This window comes from Rutidosis leptorrhynchoides, chromosome 2 (genome assembly GCF_046630445.1).
Source record: "Rutidosis leptorrhynchoides isolate AG116_Rl617_1_P2 chromosome 2, CSIRO_AGI_Rlap_v1, whole genome shotgun sequence".
NCBI lineage: Eukaryota > Viridiplantae > Streptophyta > Magnoliopsida > Asterales > Asteraceae > Rutidosis > Rutidosis leptorrhynchoides.
In genome coordinates, this window is record NC_092334.1 from 529,833,774 (window position 1) to 529,847,414 (window position 13,641).

Below are 13,641 nucleotides of genomic sequence, written 5' to 3' on the forward strand. Positions count from 1 at the left end.
TGTCGTTCTTTTGTCCAAACCCCAATTATGGTACAAAGACCAATTATCCAATTTTAGTAATTAGCCCAACATCATGATTACTTCGGATTAAATAAGCATAATAATAACTTAGCTACGAGACATTAAATTAAAAAGGTTGAACATAACTTACAATGATTAAAAATAGCGTAGCGTTACACGGACAGAATTTCGACTTACACCCTTACAACATTCGCTAACATACCCTTATTATTAGGATTTAAAATTAAAATTAAAATTAAAATATAAATTATATATATATTTTTACGTATATATTGAAAGAGAGATAGATTAAGTGTGTGAAAAATGATCAGAATTCGGTTAGCTTTATAGGGACTTTCAGAATTTGGGCCTCCGCGACTCGCGGCCCTTTTGGCCTTCAAACTCCGCGAGTCGCGGAGTTTGTAAATACAGCTCACACAAGTTTGGCTCTTTGTTTACCGACGGTTTTATAAATAAATATAATATATTAAATAATTATAAGAATTATTTAAATATTATATTATATTTATGTGCATAGTTGACTTGTAATTTTTAGTCCGTTGCGTCGAGCGTTGAGAGTTGACTCTGGTCCCGGTTCCGGATTTTCGAACGTCCTTGCGTACAATTTAATATCTTGTACTTTGCGTTTTGAATCTTGTACTCTTGTAATTTCGAGACGTTTCTTATCAATAATTGGAACCTCTTTGATTGTATTTTGTACTTTTGAGCTTTTTGGTCGTTTGCGTCTTCAATTCGTCGAATCTGTCTTTTGTCTTCACCTTTTATTATTTAAACGAATATCACTTGTAAATAGAACAATTGCAACTAAAAGCTTGTCTTTCTTGAGGAATAATGCTATGAAATATATGTTCGTTTTTAGCATTATCAAATATTCCCACACTTGAGCGTTGCTTGTCCTCAAGCAATATCGTCTTGAAATACTAGAATCACTTCTTTATTCTTCACACTTTGTACATCAGTGATTTCTATACGGCGGTATAAACAATGGTAGTAACGATATGGTTTACAGTCCCACATGACTATAAAAATTTAGATCCATTAAGGAAATTGGATATTTATGAAAACATTTGATCTTTTGAAAATTAAATCTAGTTTTTACCCTAGATAAGTTTTCCGGAATAACCCTTCACCGGTGTTTGCAAAATATTTTTGTGGTTTTGGTGGGTTTCAGATTTGAAAATTTTAGCTCAAAACTTATGGTTTTGTGTCACCCACTTGCTAACCTTGTATTTGGAAAGCAACACGTCCAGTTTACTTGTCCCGTATATTACCTTTCGGTAAACTACCGTCCGGTTGTAAAGGAAAGCGTTGAACAAGCAACTGTTAAGGCAATGTCCCCTGACATGTTTTTAATTATGGTCTATAACGTGTCGGACGCAATTACTATCCTTGGTAGGAGCAATAGTAAAGCTCACCCTTATAATTTTTCGGTCTGGCACAAGGTCCTGTCTTTGACCACTATGCAACCACCGTTTTTACGGTTGACACCCGATTTGGTTCAGGTGACCTAATGAATTCCAATGAATTCTCAGGATTTTACGTTCAATGGTAATGAACGCATTGAAAATGGATTTTCAGAAAACAAATCGGTTTATAATTTTGATCAAAATATTTTCTCGTTCAAGCTCGAGTTTAGATATCATTGAATTCCATGAGTTTGAATTCTCAATCTTTAAGGTCAATCTCAAGGATTGAGTAATATCAGTCTTAAAAGCTGATTTTTAATCTTTAAGGAGATTATCCTTTCTGGGGATCTGATTCATTAGTCTTATCAAGCTAATTTGCACGGTGTCCCCCCCATTGTACGAGATAAATCCTTCTCATGGTTAGGATAAATCTGACCACCTGACGACCCTGTTTGATGCTGAGGTCCGTGGATTTCCTGCTGATTTTAGAGATGACTTTTCTAGATTTTTCGTCAACCTACAGCTGGTCTGGACGACAACTTCCTGACTTAAATCAAGAAGCGCGTTTCTTTTTCGGAAGACTTTACTTCCTTTTAATGATGGAATTGATTCATCGTGTAGATCCATCTTTCTTTTCTTTCATCGGGTAAAACAGTTTAGTTTAGTCCAAAGCAAAAGTATTTTCAGTTATTTGTTACAGATATATGTGACATATGTTTAAGATAACTTGGTAAATTTTCCCACACTTGGCTTTTATTTTCCTTTTTATCGTCCTCTATTCCATTTTAAATGAATTTTAACATTTTGGTTTATTTCTCAATTTATGTCCTTTCTGAGGTAACAATAATTTCGGTGTTAAAACCTAGTTTTATCGTTCATAAATATGTATAAACATGATTTTGAGTTCATTTAATTGAAAATTTTGAAAATTTTTACTAGAATTGGGTAGTCAGTATATAAGACTAGGGCTGTTCTTTATTATCAGAGAGCACTAGATTCTAATACAACTACTGCTTTACTAGTATTTTTAATGGTAACCAAGTGTTTAAGATAAAAATTTTAAAATCCGAAAGAATTTAACCCCTTCCCACACTTAAGATCTTGCAATGCCCTCATTTGCAAGAAATCAGTAACAATTTAAATTATTGAGGGTGATTTGTGTGAAATTGATTAAATTTTACCAAAGTTTCCAAACATATTGGCGTTTGTTTACTGAATGATAAATGGTGCACATCATTTGTTCATTCCGTCTTGTTGTTATTTCACATATATTTTGCATCTTGTCGTCAAAATTAGTTGCTTTTGCTGAACTTAATGCCAGTCTTTGAAAATGCGTTGTTTTATCCTGTTGTGTACATAAGATAAACTGCAAACATATATACATATTTTTGAAGTTTGGTATATTACCCCACATTCAAAAATTATTAAAATCTAAGAATAAAAGTTAGAAAATTATAAAAACTATTACAATATTAACATAAGTATTAAACGTATCAACATTACAAATTACAAAATAAATAAAACTAAGTAGACTAGGGATGATACTGGTACCAATAGGGGTTCCAAGCATAACCATAGGTGCTATAGAATGCTTCGGCAGGGTTATACGTAGGATACAGTGGTTGCATCTCTATAGACCAGGGAGGGAATATGGGTTTTGGTGTAGGAATATAGTTTCTACCTATATGTTGGCAATGAACTATGATTTGGTTTTGATGAACTTGCCAATCTTCAAATGCTCTCTGTCTAGCATTTTCGTATTCCTGTGAAGCTATAAACCTTTGCATTTCTTCCATTTCATTTCCCCCTCCTACATTACCTTGCTGTTGGTTTCTCTCAACCTGTGGATGTCTACCATGGTATTGTACTGCGGCGTTATTTTGCCTCTTCAAAACTTTCGCACCATGGTATACATTTAAACCTATAGTATCGTGGGGTTCTGGTTCTTCGACTAATAATCCCCCCCGACTTATATCCACACCGAGATATTCAGCAATCAAAGTAATAAAAATACCACCTCCTATTATGCTATGCGGTCTCATCCCCCTAACCATAGCTGATAAATAATAACCCACACAATAAGGTATACTTACAGCGCTTTGTGGGTCTCGAATACACATATGGTAAAACAAATCCTGTTCATTTACCTTTTCCTTGTTCTTACCTCTTTGTGTAATCGAATTAGCTAAAAACCTATGAATTACTCTTAATTCAGCTCTATCTATATCCAAATAAGAGTAATTTCCCCCTTTGAATCGGTGATGGCTTGTCATTTGACTCCATACACCGTGTGTATCAAAATTTTCATCCATCTTTCTACCATTTAGTATCAACCCTCTACAATCGGCAGATGCTAACTCCTCAGGCGTATATATACGTAAAGCCTGAGCCATGTCTAGTAAAGACATGTGGCGCATCGAACCTCCTAACAAAAATCTAATAAAAGATCAATCGGTTAAACTAGCTACCCAATCATTCAACTCTATACTACACAACAATTCTTCACACCATACTTTATATACAGGTCTACGCATGGTGAATAAACGTACCCAGTCGTCAAAAGTAGAATTACCATACCTCTGTGTAAGTAATTCCCTAATTGGCCCGGCCAATTCTACAGCTTCTAAGGGTCCCCATTCTATGACCCTAGGTACCTCAACAACTTTAGAATGAAGAGTATGCAAACCCCTTTGGTATTTTGGATAATCTATCCAAAGTCTGTCAAATCTCAGGTTCGGGTGCAATTCTTCCAAGTGCATATCAGAAAATGTCATGACTGGATGAGGTATATCTTACTTGTAGTAGTTATCCACCTCCTGTTGTTCCGCATTCTCAGCAGGAGCATTGCGAGCTTGGGATGAAGATTCACCCTTTCAGTCTGCAAAACACATCAAACACAATTTTTGTGCATCCAAATATGCATTAGTGTCAGCAAAATCATCAATCAAAATAATTGCAATGACATGATCAATTTATATCAAACTTAAGCTCATTTTCATATTTTCATCAAATATACACTTTTTCAAAATAGCATATACGAAAATGTTCGCCAAGTTCATAAGCATTCAACTCATATAACATGTCAAAATAATCATTACTAGCAATTAAACAAGTTTCAAATGGCATTATCTTTCAAAAATCAAGTTCATGAATTTTAGACTTGAAACAGTCCACTTTAATTCTCAAAATCATGTTTAGGCTCAAAGTTTGGATCATTTAACTACCTAAACATGTTACACTACTTAATTTAGCAACAATTCATGACAAAAATCGGCCATAACCTGTTTATATCAAAAAGCCCCAAATTTGCTCAAGAACACAAACCCTAGATTACTCAAAATTTAAAGTTTAAGGCTTCTAATCATGTTAAATAGCATCAATCTAGGTTATACAAGCATAATACATAAACAATTTAAGCATAATTACACTAAAAAGCATCAAAATCAAATTGGGGAAAAAATTGCTCAAGAACACTAATTTTCGGATTAAATGGTGTTTAGGTGTAGAAATTTACCGTTTTTCTTGAGTAATTCCTTGATAGCATCCTGCTCAACATGATTTTAGTAAAAGATTTGATGATTAACGGTTAAAAATTGTGATTTTGGGGGTGTATTTTCGTGTTTTTTCGGCAGTTATTTTCGCAGTTTGTTTGAGTTTGTGGTGTGCAACTGAGCTGTTCTGCGTTTTTATTTTTTTTTTCTGATTTTCGGTCCTCCCGCGACTCGCGAAGATTTCTCCTTCAAACTCCGCGAGTCGCGGAGTTTGGTTTTTTTTTTTTTTTTTTTTAACATCTTATACTAATTAAAACAATTAGGTAATTAATTTTAAAATTTTGTTTCCCTTGTTATTTAGGACGAGGTCGTTTCGGATCGATGTCCTAGTCCGTTCCTCGACAAAATTTTAAAATTTGTCTTTTTGTAGCGATTGTTTTAAAAGCTAAGATTTTTGGGTTTTTTTAAGGTTTTTGGCATACTTTAATTCAATAAGATTAAAAATAATGATAATAAAAGTTCTCGTCCCTCCCTCGGGTAAAGCAATTTCGGTTCAAAGACCTAGTCTTCAACTTACGACGAATTTTAAAAATTATATTTTTAACTTAATGAGATAAAGTAAATTTTTGTTTTTAAATTCACACAACTTAAATATAAAATTCAAAATTAATATTAAAAATTCAAACCAAACTTAAAATTTGAAATGCATAAAATTAAAATTCATAATACATAGTGGTAAGTATTCCCGCCTGTCACGCGGGTGACCCGGGTTCGTTCCCCGGCAGCGGCGCCAAAAATACTTGATGTTTTAGCAGAGTAGTATATAAAATAGCTATTAATTTTAGCAGGAAATACTATTAAATACGATACAATTTTACACAAGATATTTATTTATTTATTGAATGGATATACTTAAACCTTGCTACAACACTTATAGGCAGTGTACCTAATCGTACAGTAGTGTAGTTTTTAGTAAGTCCGGTTCGTTCCACAGGGAATCTTTTTAAACAAAGCTTAACGCTATATTAGTTTACTTTTATAAAAATACAAATATATATATAAGTAATATTATTATTATAAAGGGGGGTTTTTACCGTTTAATGACCGGTTTGTCGATTTTAAAACTTTAGTCGCAGTTAAAACCAAATGTAAAATAATAAATATAAATACAAGACTTAAATTAAAGCGTAAAGTAAATAACAATAATGAAATTGCGAATAATAAAAGTGCTATAAAATAAACTTGCGATAATTAAAAAGTACGATAATTAAAAGTGCAATTAAATACAATAACAATAAAAAATGCGATAATTAGAAGTGCAATTAAATATAAAATAAAGGAAATTAAATATGAAATAAAAGAATTATGCTTATTTAAACTTCCGTAATCATGATGTTTGACGTGTTGATTTTAGTTTTATGCCCATGGCTTAATTGTCCTTTGTCCTGGATTATTTAATATGTCCGTCTGGTTTTTGTCCATAACAGTCCATCAGTCATAAATATAAAGTGCGAGTGTCCTCGTCAAATTATCCTTATACCCGAAGTTAAATATTCCAACTAATTGGGGACTTAAACTGTAACAAGATTTTAATACTTTGTTTAATAATTACACCAGGATGTGGACTGAGTGTAATCCAAGGTTTTAATATTTTGTTATCAATTATACCAAGTATCCTTGTACATAATTTCACCCCTGATTCGTTGTATTATAGTGGTAAGTATTCCCGCCTGTCACGCGGGTGACCCGGGTTCGATCCCCGGCAGCGGCGCCAAAAATACTTGATGTTTTAGCAGAGTAGTATATAAAATAGCTATTAATTTTAGCAGGAAATACTATTAAATACGATACAATTTTACACAAGATATTTATTTATTTATTGAATGGATATACTTAAACCTTGCTACAACACTTATAGGCAGTGTACCTAATCGTACAGTAGTGTAGTTTTTAGTAAGTCCGGTTCGTTCCACAGGGAATCTTTTTAAACAAAGCTTAACGCTATATTAGTTTACTTTTATAAAAATACAAATATATATATAAGTAATATTATTATTATAAAGGGGGGTTTTTACCGTTTAATGACCGGTTTGTCGATTTTAAAACTTTAGTCGCAGTTAAAACTAAATGTAAAATAATAAATATAAATACAAGACTTAAATTAAAGCGTAAAGTAAATAACAATAATGAAATTGCGAATAATAAAAGTGCTATAAAATAAACTTGCGATAATTAAAAAGTACGATAATTAAAAGTGCAATTAAATACAATAACAATAAAAAATGCGATAATTAGAAGTGCAATTAAATATAAAATAAAGGAAATTAAATATGAAATAAAAGAATTATGCTTATTTAAACTTCCGTAATCATGATGTTTGACGTGTTGATTTTAGTTTTATGCCCATGGGTTAATTGTCCTTTGTCCTGGATTATTTAATATGTCCGTCTGGTTTTTGTCCATAACAGTCCATCAGTCATAAATATAAAGTGCGAGTGTCCTCGTCAAATTATCCTTATACCCGAAGTTAAATATTCCAACTAATTGGGGACTTAAACTGTAACAAGATTTTAATACTTTGTTTAATAATTACACCAGGATGTCGACTGAGTGTAATCCAAGGTTTTAATATTTTGTTATCAATTATACCAAGTATCCTTGTACATAATTTCACCCCTGATTCATTGTAGTATAGTGGTAAGTATTCCCGCCTGTCACGCGGGTGACCCGGGTTCGATCCCCGGCAGCGGCGCCAAAAATACTTGATGTTTTAGCAGAGTAGTATATAAAATAGCTATTAATTTTAGCAGAAAATACTATTAAATACGATACAATTTTACACAAGATATTTATTTATTTATTGAATGGATATACTTAAACCTTGCTACAACACTTATAGGCAGTGTACCTAATCGTACAGTAGTGTAGTTTTTAGTAAGTCCGGTTCGTTCTATAGGGAATCTTTTTAAACAAAGCTTAACGCTATATTAGTTTACTTTTATAAAAATACAAATATATATATAAGTAATATTATTATTATAAAGGGGGGTTTTTACCGTTTAATGACCGGTTTGTCGATTTTAAAACTTTAGTCGCAGTTAAAACCAAATGTAAAATAATAAATATAAATACAAGACTTAAATTAAAGCGTAAAGTAAATAACAATAATGAAATTGCGAATAATAAAAGTGCTATAAAATAAACTTGCGATAATTAAAAAGTACGATAATTAAAAGTGCAATTAAATACAATAACAATAAAAAATGCGATAATTAGAAGTGCAATTAAATATAAAATAAAGGAAATTAAATATGAAATAAAAGAATTATGCTTATTTAAACTTCCGTAATCATGATGTTTGACGTGTTGATTTTAGTTTTATGCCCATGGGTTAATTGTCCTTTGTCCTGGATTATTTAATATGTTCGTCTGGTTTTTGTCCATAACAGTCCATCCGTCATAAATATAAAGTGCGAGTGTCCTCGTCAAATTATCCTTATACCCGAAGTTAAATATTCCAACTAATTGGGGACTTAAACTGTAACAAGATTTTAATACTTTGTTTAATAATTACACCAGGATGTCGACTGAGTGTAATCCAAGGTTTTAATATTTTGTTATCAATTATACCAAGTGTCCTTGTACATAATTTCACCCCTGTTTTAATTATTCTAGTGGCTATTAATCTATTCCCGTGTCCGGTTAAATGAACGATTATTCGTACATATAAATACCCCGCCCATCGTGTCCGATCGAGTGTATATGGTAATTTATATGGACGCCCAATTGTAAATCTTTATATTAACATTAACAAACTATCATTTAGTTAAACAAATATAAAGCCCATTAATAGCCCATAGTCTAATTTCCACAAGTGTCGTTCTTTTGTCCAAACCCCAATTATGGTACAAAGCCCAATTATCCAATTTTAGTAATTAGCCCAACATCATGATTACTTCGGATTAAATAAGCATAACAATAACTTAGCTACGAGACATTAAATTAAAAAGGTTGAACATAACTTACAATGATTAAAAATAGCGTAGCGTTACACGGACAGAATTTCGACTTACACCCTTACAACATTCGCTAACATACCCTTATTATTAGGATTTAAAATTAAAATTAAAATATAAATTATATATATATTTTTACGTATATATTGAAAGAGAGATAGATTAAGAGTGTGAAAAATGATCAGAATTCGGTTGGCTTTATAGGGACTTTCAGAATTTGGGCCTCCGCGACTCGCGGCCCTTTTGGCCTTCAAACTCCGCGAGTCGCGGAGTTTATAAATACAGCTCACACAAGTTTGGCTCTTTGTTTACCGACGGTTTTATAAATAAATATAATATATTAAATAATTATAAGAATTATTTAAATATTATATTATATTTATGTGCATAGTTGACTTGTAATTTTTAGTCCGTTGCGTCGAGCGTTGAGAGTTGACTCTGGTCCCGGTTCCGGATTTTCGAACGTCCTTGCGTACAATTTAATATCTTGTACTTTGCGTTTTGAATCTTGTACTCTTGTAATTTCGAGACGTTTCTTATCAATAATTGGAACCTCTTTGATTGTATTTTGTACTTTTGAGCTTTTTGGTCGTTTGCGTCTTCAATTCGTCGAATCTGTCTTTTGTCTTCACCTTTTATTATTTAAACGAATATCACTTGTAAATAGAACAATTGCAACTAAAAGCTTGTCATTCTTGAGGAATAATGCTATGAAATATATGTTCGTTTTTAGCATTATCACCCACTAGTTGATAATTGGGTGATTGAGCTAGTAAATGGGGTTGATAACCATTGTTGGTGGGTTTTGGGTTGGATGATGGAATTGATTAGTTGATAATCATTTTCGGGTGTTATATCACTAGTTAACTTAGGTTATAAGTGATTAATTGTGTAAGCTTGCAAAATGGGTGTTTTGATTTGAGATTAGGTCAAAATGGGTTTTGTGTAAATTGATGCAAGTAATATGTTTTGATGATGAAACCTTGAGTAAAATGAGTTGTTGGAACATAATCAATAGTCGATTGTGATTATGGGGGTTTTCGGGTGAGATTTGACTTAGTCAAAGTGGAAGTAAGTGCTAATGGGTCGAAATTGCACTTATGGTGTCTTGGGCATAAGCTAGAGTGTTTAACTTATTTGTTTGTAAATTTCTTAGGTGATTTGCATTTGGACATTTAGGAGCTCAAGCGGGATTGCTTTTCAAGTAATCGAGGTGAGTGGAATATCTTGTAACGACCTAACCCGTTATCCAACCGAAAACGCGAAATATTTTTTTTTATTTTTTATTACAGATAGGGTGCGCGGCGCGCAACCCCTATAGTGCGCGGCGCGCACAAGGCCCAACAGGTTCTGTCCGGATTTTTCATTTTTCGTTTAATAATCTCCCACTTCCCGACGCTTTTAGACTAAACGTTTTCCACAACATTTTATAATATGTAAAACTAACATGTTTCAATAATAAAACAAGTTTTACGGCACCGGGCCCACATCAGCCGTTTTACGACTTTCGAACAAAATACAAGTTTTCGACTACTTGAGTTTAAGTTCCAAACACAACTACGAGCATGATGTTTGGGGATAAACTACCCAATCCTAAGTCGAAACCAAAAGTAATCCAAGCAAGCATCAAAAGGGGAAATCATCTAATCCCGAGCATACCCTTGCCACGTTCGCCTCCGAACCTAAAAATGTAAACAACGAGAGGGTAAGCTAAAGCTTAGTGAATGCAATACTTATACGCATACATACATAATTCAATCACTTGCATACACCTACACAAACAACACAATAATCATTAGTAAACCGCTATAAACGTATAATCGTACGTACAACAAGTCAACACCATTAGCATAGAGATCTCAACAATAATACGTACAATACTAGAGAAACTTACACACCCCAACATACACAATGTCGACATTCGACTCGATGGTGGCCGACGAAGAGCGCTAGGTCAAATACGTTAACCACTCACCACCCATCGCAATGTGTACGTGGTCGACGAAGATCGGTAGGTCAAATACGTTAACCACTCACCACTAAGCACCATGAGGCTGGCGAAAAGTGCAACCGAAACGTTAACACTTACCTCAATCACAAGGATGGCCGACGAAGTGGCAGATCATTAAACGAAAAATGAAAAATCCGGAAAGAACCTGTTGAGCCTTGTGCGCGCCGCGCACTATAGGGGTTACGCGTCGTACACCCTATCTGTAATAAAAAAATAAAATATTTTGCGTTTTCGGTTGGATAACGGGTTGGGTCGTTACAAGTGGTATCAGAGCATGGTCTAAGGGATTTAGGTGACTTGAGATAGGCGCCTAGACTTAGACTTTTTGTGTGTGCTATTATGCGGGACTTGTAGGATTACGGGTCGGTTCGGGATTTAGTTAGTGCCTTAGAGAATAGGTGAATTAGCTATGAATTGATCATGTTGTTACTAATTATGTTATTTTGTGTTGAACATCTAGCGAGATGTGTGACGACCCGGAAATTTTCGACCAAATTTAAACTTAATTTTTATATATTTTCGACACAATAAGCAAAGTCTGTAATGTTGAAATCTTAAAAACTTTGAACTGTGTTTAATATATTCATCTGACCTTGACTACTCCTGACGATTCACGAACAAATGTTTGTAAATATATATATATATATATATATATATATATATATATATATATATATATATATATATATATATATATATATATATATATATATATATATATATATATATATATATATATATATATATATATATATATATAAATTCTATGCATAAGTAATACTATAAATATTATAATATGCATATATAATTAATAAATATTAAAGATTTAAAATATTATGTAATAAGTAAATATGATACAATTAATAAATTGTAAGAGTAATTACAAGTTAAAATATAGTTACTAATATTATTATTACTTACATTCGGATTAAAGATAAATGTTATTATTAACATTATTTTTATCAATATTAGTAATATTGTTATTAGTAAAACTATAAATTTAAAAATTGTTAGGATTAGTAAAAGTATTCTTATTAACTTAATTACTAAAATGATCATTTTATTAAAAATTGATATTATCATTATTCTTATTAGTATCATTATGATAATAATATCATTAATATTACTACTATCCAATATAAGTTACTACATAATATAAATTATAAACGATAACATGTAATATTAATATAAAAAAAATTCATACAACAATAATATTATTCTCATTACTATAAGAAGTATTAGTGGTGATATATATAGATATGAAGTGTGATAAATTTAAATTATTATAATATTATCATTATCATTATCATTTTTATTGATTATTATTAAATTTATTGAAATTATCATTGTTATTATTAAATAATATCATATCATTATTATCATTATTTTTAAATGTACTATTAGTATTATCTTATAAATAATATTGTGATTACTATTATTAATATAATTATTAATAATTAGTATTTACTAAAAATTATTATCTTTATTCAAAGTTATCATTAACATGATTTTTTTATTATTATTAAGAATATTACTTGTATTAATATTATTATTATTTATTAATTCAATAATATAAAATATACATAAAATTATATACAGATACAAGGATTCATTTTCTTTCAACATTAGCTTTTTAAGTCTTGTTTTCTAGTCGATTCCAATTAGCAGACACATCCAAAATTTGTTGAAATCGTACAAATCAAATATTCTTTATGATCTGTATTATATTTTTTTATTTATTTAATTCTCTAATTTAAATTCATATCTGGATATTGTTACGCGTCCTAATCAGGTTTTAGTACAAACAAAATCAGTCAATTCTTGATCCTATGTCTAGTGTATACATACGTTCTATGCAAACAACTACAAATCAGAATTGAAAAGAGAGAAAAACAGAAAACAGATAAGAAACAAAAGCTTTAAACCCCTGTTCTTCAACTTTATAGCCAACTCTTGATTTTGAATGATTTTGAAAAATCTAAAAGTGTAGTCTTGTTAGTAATCATATACGTGAGCTACCTGCAAATTTTCAATCTCTAATTCTTTCAATCAAACTCGAATTTTGAAGTCAAACTTTCAAAACCAAAAAGTCAAACATTGTTCTTTGATCGAATTCGAATTCTAGTTGCTATTTCTGATTCAATTGATGATTGGAATAGTTTCTATGATTGATTTGAAATATATTTCATGTTTTAATCCGAGTCTATTGTGTTTTAAAAATTGAAATCATAAAAAAAAAATTGTTCTAAACAGCGACGGTAACACTTGTTTTTTTTTTTATATTTTTTTTGTTTTTAATTAACTTAGGAATCAATATATATTGATTTTATTTCATTCACAAGTCCAAAAACATAAAAATAATACTCTTGTTAGTAATTGTGAGTCTTCTGTCGAATTGAAGTTTCATGAAGAAGGAGAGAAAACAGGAAACATATAAAGAGGCTTAAATATAACTGAGCGTAATATTAAATCAGAAATTGAAAGACAGAGTAATGGTTAGGGAGGTGTTCGTGTATTCAAGGGGTCGCGAGTTCGAACCCCGTCTTGGGCAATTCTTTTTAGCACGATTTTAAAGGGTATACACTCATCTTTTTTTCTTTCTAATAATTATTATTATTATTATTATTATTATTATTATTATTATTATTATTATTATTATTATTATTATTATTATTATTATTATTATTATTATTATT